The sequence below is a fragment of the Procambarus clarkii genome, chromosome 12 (assembly GCF_040958095.1).
Source record: "Procambarus clarkii isolate CNS0578487 chromosome 12, FALCON_Pclarkii_2.0, whole genome shotgun sequence".
Taxonomy (NCBI): Eukaryota; Metazoa; Arthropoda; class Malacostraca; order Decapoda; family Cambaridae; genus Procambarus; species Procambarus clarkii.
In genome coordinates, this window is record NC_091161.1 from 49,147,999 (window position 1) to 49,160,529 (window position 12,531).

General features: G+C 40.6%; 3 pseudogenes; all 3 read left to right on the forward strand.

Annotated features, from left to right (window-relative positions):
- Positions 1 to 3,016: 3,016 nt before the first annotated feature.
- LOC138364081 (pre-mRNA-splicing factor 38A pseudogene) lies at positions 3,017 to 3,970 on the forward strand (annotated as a pseudogene).
- Positions 3,971 to 7,076: 3,106 nt separating this feature from the next.
- Positions 7,077 to 8,030, forward strand: LOC138364082 (pre-mRNA-splicing factor 38A pseudogene; annotated as a pseudogene).
- A 3,108-nt stretch (positions 8,031 to 11,138) lies between these two features.
- The window catches only part of LOC138364083 (pre-mRNA-splicing factor 38A pseudogene), an 11,995-nt pseudogene continuing 10,602 nt past the window's right edge, over positions 11,139 to 12,531 (forward strand).

The window sequence follows — 12,531 nt, forward strand, 5'->3', positions numbered from 1 at the left end:
ACACTTGACTGCCGCCTCATGATATGAACCTCAAGCTTCCTGTGTTATCATTATATATATAATTATACACGAAGCCTTCTTTGGACTCTTGTATGTATTTGAAGACCTGTATTCACGTTTCTGTCTTATAAGAACTATGTATTAATAAACACTGTTGTAATAAATGAATGCTATTATTTACATCTCATTATTTACCATCCCAAAGAATAATATGTACCTTTATTCAAGTACAAATAAAATATTTAAATATCTTAGCGCCTGGTGCTTGGAGAGTAGCTGTGATTAGGGTCTTCATCTGGATGAAAAATGTGAAAACCATCTTAAATGTGTTTTTTGATGTTTTTGACGTTGGTCGCAGAAAGGTGACATTTATATAAGGTATTTATATAAAGTCGTTTTTAACATATAAAATACGTTAATTTCAGTCACTCAATTCATGGACCTTTGGTGCAAACGTATAACTAATGTTTTTAAACGTTTCTATTTTAAATTAAGTAAAAATGCTTAATGTATGTGGGTGGTTTTGTGCATGTGTGGGGTTGTGCTGGTCTGTGTGTGTGCGTGTACTTTTGATGTGTATGTTAAAGTGCAAATATGTAAGCACTACCATTACAAGAATAGGTGTATGGAGGTATTCCTTTTTTTTATTAATACATTAGGTACATCTGCATTTGTGCAGCTACCCTAGACTACATGAAGGGGGAGTACAGTGTCAAAAAGCTAGTTACGTGATGCTAAAAATTCCCCATCACACTGGATGGTTAGCCCGTTTTGAATGAACAGCATGTTAAAATTTATGAATGCGTCTGTGGGGTTGACCGCTGAATGTAATGGACTTGAGTCGAGGACGGGTTGGTCCTGGGACCTCTGTTGTTTAATATATATATAAATGATTTAGATTCAGGTTTGAGTAGCAACATTTGCAAATTTGCCGATGATACGAAAATCGGTAGGGAAATTAATTCGGAAGAAGACTTACTATCACTTCAAGTTGATCTAGATAGGGTTTTGAAATGGTCAAAGGATTGGCAGATGCAGTTTAATGCTGATAAATGTAAAGTTCTGAGGTTAGGTAATGATGATAGAGTTACAAGATACGAGCTAGATGGTGTTGAGATTGCGAAAGGGATCTGGGAGTTATGATTAGTAAGAATTTAAGCTGAGTAGACGCAGGCTAACAGTAAGGAAAGAGCAAGAAAAATTCTTTATAGACAGCATAGAACATTGGTATAACAATTATGGGCCTGAGAATGTACAACAGTTTTATGATGACCTCATAAATAATACCTATGAGGCCATCAAAAATAGTGAGTCACGCCAAACAAAAAGAAGTACTAGTAAACAGGTCAGACACAACCAGTACTATGATGATGCTAAACTGAAAGAGCTTAAGGAGCCATGGTAACCGAAAACCTGAAGAAAAATGGAATATTTACGAAAAATTACGAAAAATACTACAACGTTCTGGCAACACTGTGGTCCAAACCGTTTAATGATATCTTGAAAAATAACGTAGAGTCAAATTTCCCGCTGCAACTTTCGTGAATCTGGTCCTCGCGGCGTGAGTGCGCCGCGGGGTATTGTATCTTACGTTGTAGAAGTCTTATTTTTCGTAATAGCGTTGAAAATAACATGTTATGCATAAAATGAATATAAACTCACTCATTGGCAACAGTATTGTGTGAGAGAGAGGGTGGTACGTGGCTCAGGCCCTCAGTGACTGTATGTCTCTCGTGGGGAGTGGTTCTATCGCTGACGCGCTCTCACAATATCTCCCAGAACTCATGCTATTATTGTTATTTGTACTGCAATATGACTTACCAAACGAACAAGAGACAAGCATTGAAAGCTAGATGCATGCGAGCTCTCCATAGAAGGTACGAGCTGGCCGCAAATGCGTAAATCACGCATTGTCACGAGTGACCGCGAGTAGAGTAACTTGTCGCGCGCGCTACGCAACTCCAACTTTTACAACTAGATCTGGTTTCACAGCCTTTATTTATTATTCAATTTACATGAAACTTGCACACTATATGTAGAGTTTACGCCTCTAAAAACTTACGTCATTATTCTTATCTACGTAGATTTATTGATTTTATAAATAATGATACACTTCATTTTGTTGCATACGTTTTTGGGAAACTTTTAAAAATCTGTATTTAGGAAAGACTTGGGTAAATACTGGTTCAGTAACAGGGTTGTTGATTTGTGGAACCAATTGCCACGTAACATTGTGGAGGTGGGGTCTCTCGATTGTTTCAAGCATGGGTTGGACATGTATATGAGTGGGATTGGGTGGTTATAAATAGGAGCTGTCTCGTATGGGCCAATAGGCCTTCTGCAGTTGCCTTTGTTCTATGTTCTTATGTTTACAAGTGGATTGATGGACACAACAAACGGGATAATAATAGGGTATTAAAAGTATCAACACAAGACAGAACACGAAACAATGGGTATAAATTGGATAAATTTAGATTTAGGAAAGACTTGGGTAAATACTGGTTCAGTAACAGGGTTGTTGATTTGTGGAACCAATTACCGCATAACGTGGTGGAGGTGGTGTCCCTCGATTGTTTCAAGCGCGGGTTGGACATGTTTATGAGTGGGATTGGGTGGTTATAAATAGGAGCTGCCTCGTACGGGCCAATAGGCCTTCTGCAGTTATCTTTGTTTTTATATTCATATGCTCTCATAATCTTGCTCCTCCCCACCCGTCTTCTATCCCTCACTGACACCTGACTCCTACCCTCTTCTCTAGGACACTAATAAATACGCCTCCATCCTAAACATGGCACACCATCTGGTCACCACTTGGTCCGGGAGACATCTCCCGTCACGCAGGGTGCAGTCGCACCTCCACAGATCTCCAGTATCATCTATTGATACTGGAAATGGCTCAAAAGGGCCACCACTTACGGGCTATTCATGCCCGTGCCACCTTTTGGGTGGCTTAATCTTCTCTCTCTCTCTCTCTCATCAATCAATCTAAACATGGCCTCTGTAATCAGTAGGCGACATGGCCAACCGCACGATCAGGGAAGCCCGGGCCACTCACGGCACAAACCCCCAGTATTTAGTTGAGAAAATTATAAGAACTAGGATATACGACTCTAGATACTGGAAAGAAGAATGCTTTGCCCTCTCGGCGGAATTACTAGTCGACAAAGCAATAGCCCTCAGGTGTATTGGTGGTGTTCACGGAGCCAACAGCATACCCACGCCATTCCTATGTCTCGTGCTAAAGATGCTCCAGATCCAACCTGAGACTGACATAATTATAGAATTCATCACACAAGAGGATTTTAAGTATGCTCGTGCTTTGGGGGCATTTTACTTGAGACTTGTATGTGGATCACTGAATTGTTACAAGTACCTGGAACCTCTCCTTAATGACTTTAGGAAACTACGCGTTATTGACCGTTCCGGCCAGTTCCAGTTTACTCACATGGATGAATATATTGATTGTTTATTAAGAGATGAATGTTCATGTGATATAATTTTACCGAGGATCCAAAAGAGACCGATTCATGAAGCCAACAACGAGCTTAAAGGTCGAGTATCCGTATTAAATGATGATTTGGACAACCACGAGAGGGAAAGTGATGAGGAGGACATCTTTCCTCCACCAAGACCAAGAAATGATCCAGTAGAGCCATCCCGAACAACACTCTGTGACGACCAGGATGGCAGAGGCCACTCTAGCTCCCCACACCGAGGCCTTCCATGTGACAGAGAAAGAGAAAAGCTTCGCAGAAGTCACTCACAGAAGACAGATCATGAAAGAGGCAAGGAAAGGTCGAGAAAGAGACATCGCAGCAGATCAGAACAACGTCAGCGACGAGGATCTCCAGCCCATCGTCCCCATCACCGAAAAAATCGTGGAGAAAGAGAATCAAATAGAGAGAGAGGAAGGGATTGGAATCGTTGTGAACGCAAAGGAAAACAATATCGCAGTGGACGTAGTAAATGAGATACCTTTTTGAGGATGTGGTAGGAGCTGACAGTGCTCCATTTGACCTGCAACCTCACTAATATCTCACTGCCCTCTCATGAGTTGACCTCACACTTGACTGCCGCCTCATGATATGAACCTCAAGCTTCCTGTGTTATCATTATATATATAATTATACACGAAGCCTTCTTTGGACTCTTGTATGTATTTGAAGACCTGTATTCACGTTTCTGTCTTATAAGAACTATGTATTAATAAACACTGTTGTAATAAATGAATGCTATTATTTACATCTCATTATTTACCATCCCAAAGAATAATATGTACCTTTATTCAAGTACAAATAAAATATTTAAATATCTTAGCGCCTGGTGCTTGGAGAGTAGCTGTGATTAGGGTCTTCATCTGGATGAAAAATGTGAAAACCATCTTAAATGTGTTTTTTGATGTTTTTGACGTTGGTCGCAGAAAGGTGACATTTATATAAGGTATTTATATAAAGTCGTTTTTAACATATAAAATACGTTAATTTCAGTCACTCAATTCATGGACCTTTGGTGCAAACGTATAACTAATGTTTTTAAACGTTTCTATTTTAAATTAAGTAAAAATGCTTAATGTATGTGGGTGGTTTTGTGCATGTGTGGGGTTGTGCTGGTCTGTGTGTGTGCGTGTACTTTTGATGTGTATGTTAAAGTGCAAATATGTAAGCACTACCATTACAAGAATAGGTGTATGGAGGTATTCCTTTTTTTTATTAATACATTAGGTACATCTGCATTTGTGCAGCTACCCTAGACTACATGAAGGGGGAGTACAGTGTCAAAAAGCTAGTTACGTGATGCTAAAAATTCCCCATCACACTGGATGGTTAGCCCGTTTTGAATGAACAGCATGTTAAAATTTATGAATGCGTCTGTGGGGTTGACCGCTGAATGTAATGGACTTGAGTCGAGGACGGGTTGGTCCTGGGACCTCTGTTGTTTAATATATATATAAATGATTTAGATTCAGGTTTGAGTAGCAACATTTGCAAATTTGCCGATGATACGAAAATCGGTAGGGAAATTAATTCGGAAGAAGACTTACTATCACTTCAAGTTGATCTAGATAGGGTTTTGAAATGGTCAAAGGATTGGCAGATGCAGTTTAATGCTGATAAATGTAAAGTTCTGAGGTTAGGTAATGATGATAGAGTTACAAGATACGAGCTAGATGGTGTTGAGATTGCGAAAGGGATCTGGGAGTTATGATTAGTAAGAATTTAAGCTGAGTAGACGCAGGCTAACAGTAAGGAAAGAGCAAGAAAAATTCTTTATAGACAGCATAGAACATTGGTATAACAATTATGGGCCTGAGAATGTACAACAGTTTTATGATGACCTCATAAATAATACCTATGAGGCCATCAAAAATAGTGAGTCACGCCAAACAAAAAGAAGTACTAGTAAACAGGTCAGACACAACCAGTACTATGATGATGCTAAACTGAAAGAGCTTAAGGAGCCATGGTAACCGAAAACCTGAAGAAAAATGGAATATTTACGAAAAATTACGAAAAATACTACAACGTTCTGGCAACACTGTGGTCCAAACCGTTTAATGATATCTTGAAAAATAACGTAGAGTCAAATTTCCCGCTGCAACTTTCGTGAATCTGGTCCTCGCGGCGTGAGTGCGCCGCGGGGTATTGTATCTTACGTTGTAGAAGTCTTATTTTTCGTAATAGCGTTGAAAATAACATGTTATGCATAAAATGAATATAAACTCACTCATTGGCAACAGTATTGTGTGAGAGAGAGGGTGGTACGTGGCTCAGGCCCTCAGTGACTGTATGTCTCTCGTGGGGAGTGGTTCTATCGCTGACGCGCTCTCACAATATCTCCCAGAACTCATGCTATTATTGTTATTTGTACTGCAATATGACTTACCAAACGAACAAGAGACAAGCATTGAAAGCTAGATGCATGCGAGCTCTCCATAGAAGGTACGAGCTGGCCGCAAATGCGTAAATCACGCATTGTCACGAGTGACCGCGAGTAGAGTAACTTGTCGCGCGCGCTACGCAACTCCAACTTTTACAACTAGATCTGGTTTCACAGCCTTTATTTATTATTCAATTTACATGAAACTTGCACACTATATGTAGAGTTTACGCCTCTAAAAACTTACGTCATTATTCTTATCTACGTAGATTTATTGATTTTATAAATAATGATACACTTCATTTTGTTGCATACGTTTTTGGGAAACTTTTAAAAATCTGTATTTAGGAAAGACTTGGGTAAATACTGGTTCAGTAACAGGGTTGTTGATTTGTGGAACCAATTGCCACGTAACATTGTGGAGGTGGGGTCTCTCGATTGTTTCAAGCATGGGTTGGACATGTATATGAGTGGGATTGGGTGGTTATAAATAGGAGCTGTCTCGTATGGGCCAATAGGCCTTCTGCAGTTGCCTTTGTTCTATGTTCTTATGTTTACAAGTGGATTGATGGACACAACAAACGGGATAATAATAGGGTATTAAAAGTATCAACACAAGACAGAACACGAAACAATGGGTATAAATTGGATAAATTTAGATTTAGGAAAGACTTGGGTAAATACTGGTTCAGTAACAGGGTTGTTGATTTGTGGAACCAATTACCGCATAACGTGGTGGAGGTGGTGTCCCTCGATTGTTTCAAGCGCGGGTTGGACATGTTTATGAGTGGGATTGGGTGGTTATAAATAGGAGCTGCCTCGTACGGGCCAATAGGCCTTCTGCAGTTATCTTTGTTTTTATATTCATATGCTCTCATAATCTTGCTCCTCCCCACCCGTCTTCTATCCCTCACTGACACCTGACTCCTACCCTCTTCTCTAGGACACTAATAAATACGCCTCCATCCTAAACATGGCACACCATCTGGTCACCACTTGGTCCGGGAGACATCTCCCGTCACGCAGGGTGCAGTCGCACCTCCACAGATCTCCAGTATCATCTATTGATACTGGAAATGGCTCAAAAGGGCCACCACTTACGGGCTATTCATGCCCGTGCCACCTTTTGGGTGGCTTAATCTTCTCTCTCTCTCTCTCATCAATCAATCTAAACATGGCCTCTGTAATCAGTAGGCGACATGGCCAACCGCACGATCAGGGAAGCCCGGGCCACTCACGGCACAAACCCCCAGTATTTAGTTGAGAAAATTATAAGAACTAGGATATACGACTCTAGATACTGGAAAGAAGAATGCTTTGCCCTCTCGGCGGAATTACTAGTCGACAAAGCAATAGCCCTCAGGTGTATTGGTGGTGTTCACGGAGCCAACAGCATACCCACGCCATTCCTATGTCTCGTGCTAAAGATGCTCCAGATCCAACCTGAGACTGACATAATTATAGAATTCATCACACAAGAGGATTTTAAGTATGCTCGTGCTTTGGGGGCATTTTACTTGAGACTTGTATGTGGATCACTGAATTGTTACAAGTACCTGGAACCTCTCCTTAATGACTTTAGGAAACTACGCGTTATTGACCGTTCCGGCCAGTTCCAGTTTACTCACATGGATGAATATATTGATTGTTTATTAAGAGATGAATGTTCATGTGATATAATTTTACCGAGGATCCAAAAGAGACCGATTCATGAAGCCAACAACGAGCTTAAAGGTCGAGTATCCGTATTAAATGATGATTTGGACAACCACGAGAGGGAAAGTGATGAGGAGGACATCTTTCCTCCACCAAGACCAAGAAATGATCCAGTAGAGCCATCCCGAACAACACTCTGTGACGACCAGGATGGCAGAGGCCACTCTAGCTCCCCACACCGAGGCCTTCCATGTGACAGAGAAAGAGAAAAGCTTCGCAGAAGTCACTCACAGAAGACAGATCATGAAAGAGGCAAGGAAAGGTCGAGAAAGAGACATCGCAGCAGATCAGAACAACGTCAGCGACGAGGATCTCCAGCCCATCGTCCCCATCACCGAAAAAATCGTGGAGAAAGAGAATCAAATAGAGAGAGAGGAAGGGATTGGAATCGTTGTGAACGCAAAGGAAAACAATATCGCAGTGGACGTAGTAAATGAGATACCTTTTTGAGGATGTGGTAGGAGCTGACAGTGCTCCATTTGACCTGCAACCTCACTAATATCTCACTGCCCTCTCATGAGTTGACCTCACACTTGACTGCCGCCTCATGATATGAACCTCAAGCTTCCTGTGTTATCATTATATATATAATTATACACGAAGCCTTCTTTGGACTCTTGTATGTATTTGAAGACCTGTATTCACGTTTCTGTCTTATAAGAACTATGTATTAATAAACACTGTTGTAATAAATGAATGCTATTATTTACATCTCATTATTTACCATCCCAAAGAATAATATGTACCTTTATTCAAGTACAAATAAAATATTTAAATATCTTAGCGCCTGGTGCTTGGAGAGTAGCTGTGATTAGGGTCTTCATCTGGATGAAAAATGTGAAAACCATCTTAAATGTGTTTTTTGATGTTTTTGACGTTGGTCGCAGAAAGGTGACATTTATATAAGGTATTTATATAAAGTCGTTTTTAACATATAAAATACGTTAATTTCAGTCACTCAATTCATGGACCTTTGGTGCAAACGTATAACTAATGTTTTTAAACGTTTCTATTTTAAATTAAGTAAAAATGCTTAATGTATGTGGGTGGTTTTGTGCATGTGTGGGGTTGTGCTGGTCTGTGTGTGTGCGTGTACTTTTGATGTGTATGTTAAAGTGCAAATATGTAAGCACTACCATTACAAGAATAGGTGTATGGAGGTATTCCTTTTTTTTATTAATACATTAGGTACATCTGCATTTGTGCAGCTACCCTAGACTACATGAAGGGGGAGTACAGTGTCAAAAAGCTAGTTACGTGATGCTAAAAATTCCCCATCACACTGGATGGTTAGCCCGTTTTGAATGAACAGCATGTTAAAATTTATGAATGCGTCTGTGGGGTTGACCGCTGAATGTAATGGACTTGAGTCGAGGACGGGTTGGTCCTGGGACCTCTGTTGTTTAATATATATATAAATGATTTAGATTCAGGTTTGAGTAGCAACATTTGCAAATTTGCCGATGATACGAAAATCGGTAGGGAAATTAATTCGGAAGAAGACTTACTATCACTTCAAGTTGATCTAGATAGGGTTTTGAAATGGTCAAAGGATTGGCAGATGCAGTTTAATGCTGATAAATGTAAAGTTCTGAGGTTAGGTAATGATGATAGAGTTACAAGATACGAGCTAGATGGTGTTGAGATTGCGAAAGGGATCTGGGAGTTATGATTAGTAAGAATTTAAGCTGAGTAGACGCAGGCTAACAGTAAGGAAAGAGCAAGAAAAATTCTTTATAGACAGCATAGAACATTGGTATAACAATTATGGGCCTGAGAATGTACAACAGTTTTATGATGACCTCATAAATAATACCTATGAGGCCATCAAAAATAGTGAGTCACGCCAAACAAAAAGAAGTACTAGTAAACAGGTCAGACACAACCAGTACTATGATGATGCTAAACTGAAAGAGCTTAAGGAGCCATGGTAACCGAAAACCTGAAGAAAAATGGAATATTTACGAAAAATTACGAAAAATACTACAACGTTCTGGCAACACTGTGGTCCAAACCGTTTAATGATATCTTGAAAAATAACGTAGAGTCAAATTTCCCGCTGCAACTTTCGTGAATCTGGTCCTCGCGGCGTGAGTGCGCCGCGGGGTATTGTATCTTACGTTGTAGAAGTCTTATTTTTCGTAATAGCGTTGAAAATAACATGTTATGCATAAAATGAATATAAACTCACTCATTGGCAACAGTATTGTGTGAGAGAGAGGGTGGTACGTGGCTCAGGCCCTCAGTGACTGTATGTCTCTCGTGGGGAGTGGTTCTATCGCTGACGCGCTCTCACAATATCTCCCAGAACTCATGCTATTATTGTTATTTGTACTGCAATATGACTTACCAAACGAACAAGAGACAAGCATTGAAAGCTAGATGCATGCGAGCTCTCCATAGAAGGTACGAGCTGGCCGCAAATGCGTAAATCACGCATTGTCACGAGTGACCGCGAGTAGAGTAACTTGTCGCGCGCGCTACGCAACTCCAACTTTTACAACTAGATCTGGTTTCACAGCCTTTATTTATTATTCAATTTACATGAAACTTGCACACTATATGTAGAGTTTACGCCTCTAAAAACTTACGTCATTATTCTTATCTACGTAGATTTATTGATTTTATAAATAATGATACACTTCATTTTGTTGCATACGTTTTTGGGAAACTTTTAAAAATCTGTATTTAGGAAAGACTTGGGTAAATACTGGTTCAGTAACAGGGTTGTTGATTTGTGGAACCAATTGCCACGTAACATTGTGGAGGTGGGGTCTCTCGATTGTTTCAAGCATGGGTTGGACATGTATATGAGTGGGATTGGGTGGTTATAAATAGGAGCTGTCTCGTATGGGCCAATAGGCCTTCTGCAGTTGCCTTTGTTCTATGTTCTTATGTTTACAAGTGGATTGATGGACACAACAAACGGGATAATAATAGGGTATTAAAAGTATCAACACAAGACAGAACACGAAACAATGGGTATAAATTGGATAAATTTAGATTTAGGAAAGACTTGGGTAAATACTGGTTCAGTAACAGGGTTGTTGATTTGTGGAACCAATTACCGCATAACGTGGTGGAGGTGGTGTCCCTCGATTGTTTCAAGCGCGGGTTGGACATGTTTATGAGTGGGATTGGGTGGTTATAAATAGGAGCTGCCTCGTACGGGCCAATAGGCCTTCTGCAGTTATCTTTGTTTTTATATTCATATGCTCTCATAATCTTGCTCCTCCCCACCCGTCTTCTATCCCTCACTGACACCTGACTCCTACCCTCTTCTCTAGGACACTAATAAATACGCCTCCATCCTAAACATGGCACACCATCTGGTCACCACTTGGTCCGGGAGACATCTCCCGTCACGCAGGGTGCAGTCGCACCTCCACAGATCTCCAGTATCATCTATTGATACTGGAAATGGCTCAAAAGGGCCACCACTTACGGGCTATTCATGCCCGTGCCACCTTTTGGGTGGCTTAATCTTCTCTCTCTCTCTCTCTCATCAATCAATCTGAACATGGCCTCTGTAATCAGTAGGCGACATGGCCAACCGCACGATCAGGGAAGCCCGGGCCACTCACGGCACAAACCCCCAGTATTTAGTTGAGAAAATTATAAGAACTAGGATATACGACTCTAGATACTGGAAAGAAGAATGCTTTGCCCTCTCGGCGGAATTACTAGTCGACAAAGCAATAGCCCTCAGGTGTATTGGTGGTGTTCACGGAGCCAACAGCATACCCACGCCATTCCTATGTCTCGTGCTAAAGATGCTCCAGATCCAACCTGAGACTGACATAATTATAGAATTCATCACACAAGAGGATTTTAAGTATGCTCGTGCTTTGGGGGCATTTTACTTGAGACTTGTATGTGGATCACTGAATTGTTACAAGTACCTGGAACCTCTCCTTAATGACTTTAGGAAACTACGCGTTATTGACCGTTCCGGCCAGTTCCAGTTTACTCACATGGATGAATATATTGATTGTTTATTAAGAGATGAATGTTCATGTGATATAATTTTACCGAGGATCCAAAAGAGACCGATTCATGAAGCCAACAACGAGCTTAAAGGTCGAGTATCCGTATTAAATGATGATTTGGACAACCACGAGAGGGAAAGTGATGAGGAGGACATCTTTCCTCCACCAAGACCAAGAAATGATCCAGTAGAGCCATCCCGAACAACACTCTGTGACGACCAGGATGGCAGAGGCCACTCTAGCTCCCCACACCGAGGCCTTCCATGTGACAGAGAAAGAGAAAAGCTTCGCAGAAGTCACTCACAGAAGACAGATCATGAAAGAGGCAAGGAAAGGTCGAGAAAGAGACATCGCAGCAGATCAGAACAACGTCAGCGACGAGGATCTCCAGCCCATCGTCCCCATCACCGAAAAAATCGTGGAGAAAGAGAATCAAATAGAGAGAGAGGAAGGGATTGGAATCGTTGTGAACGCAAAGGAAAACAATATCGCAGTGGACGTAGTAAATGAGATACCTTTTTGAGGATGTGGTAGGAGCTGACAGTGCTCCATTTGACCTGCAACCTCACTAATATCTCACTGCCCTCTCATGAGTTGACCTCACACTTGACTGCCGCCTCATGATATGAACCTCAAGCTTCCTGTGTTATCATTATATATATAATTATACACGAAGCCTTCTTTGGACTCTTGTATGTATTTGAAGACCTGTATTCACGTTTCTGTCTTATAAGAACTATGTATTAATAAACACTGTTGTAATAAATGAATGCTATTATTTACATCTCATTATTTACCATCCCAAAGAATAATATGTACCTTTATTCAAGTACAAATAAAATATTTAAATATCTTAGCGCCTGGTGCTTGGAGAGTAGCTGTGATTAGGGTCTTCATCTGGATGAAAAATGTGAAAACCATCTTAAATGTGTTTTTTGATGTTTTTGAC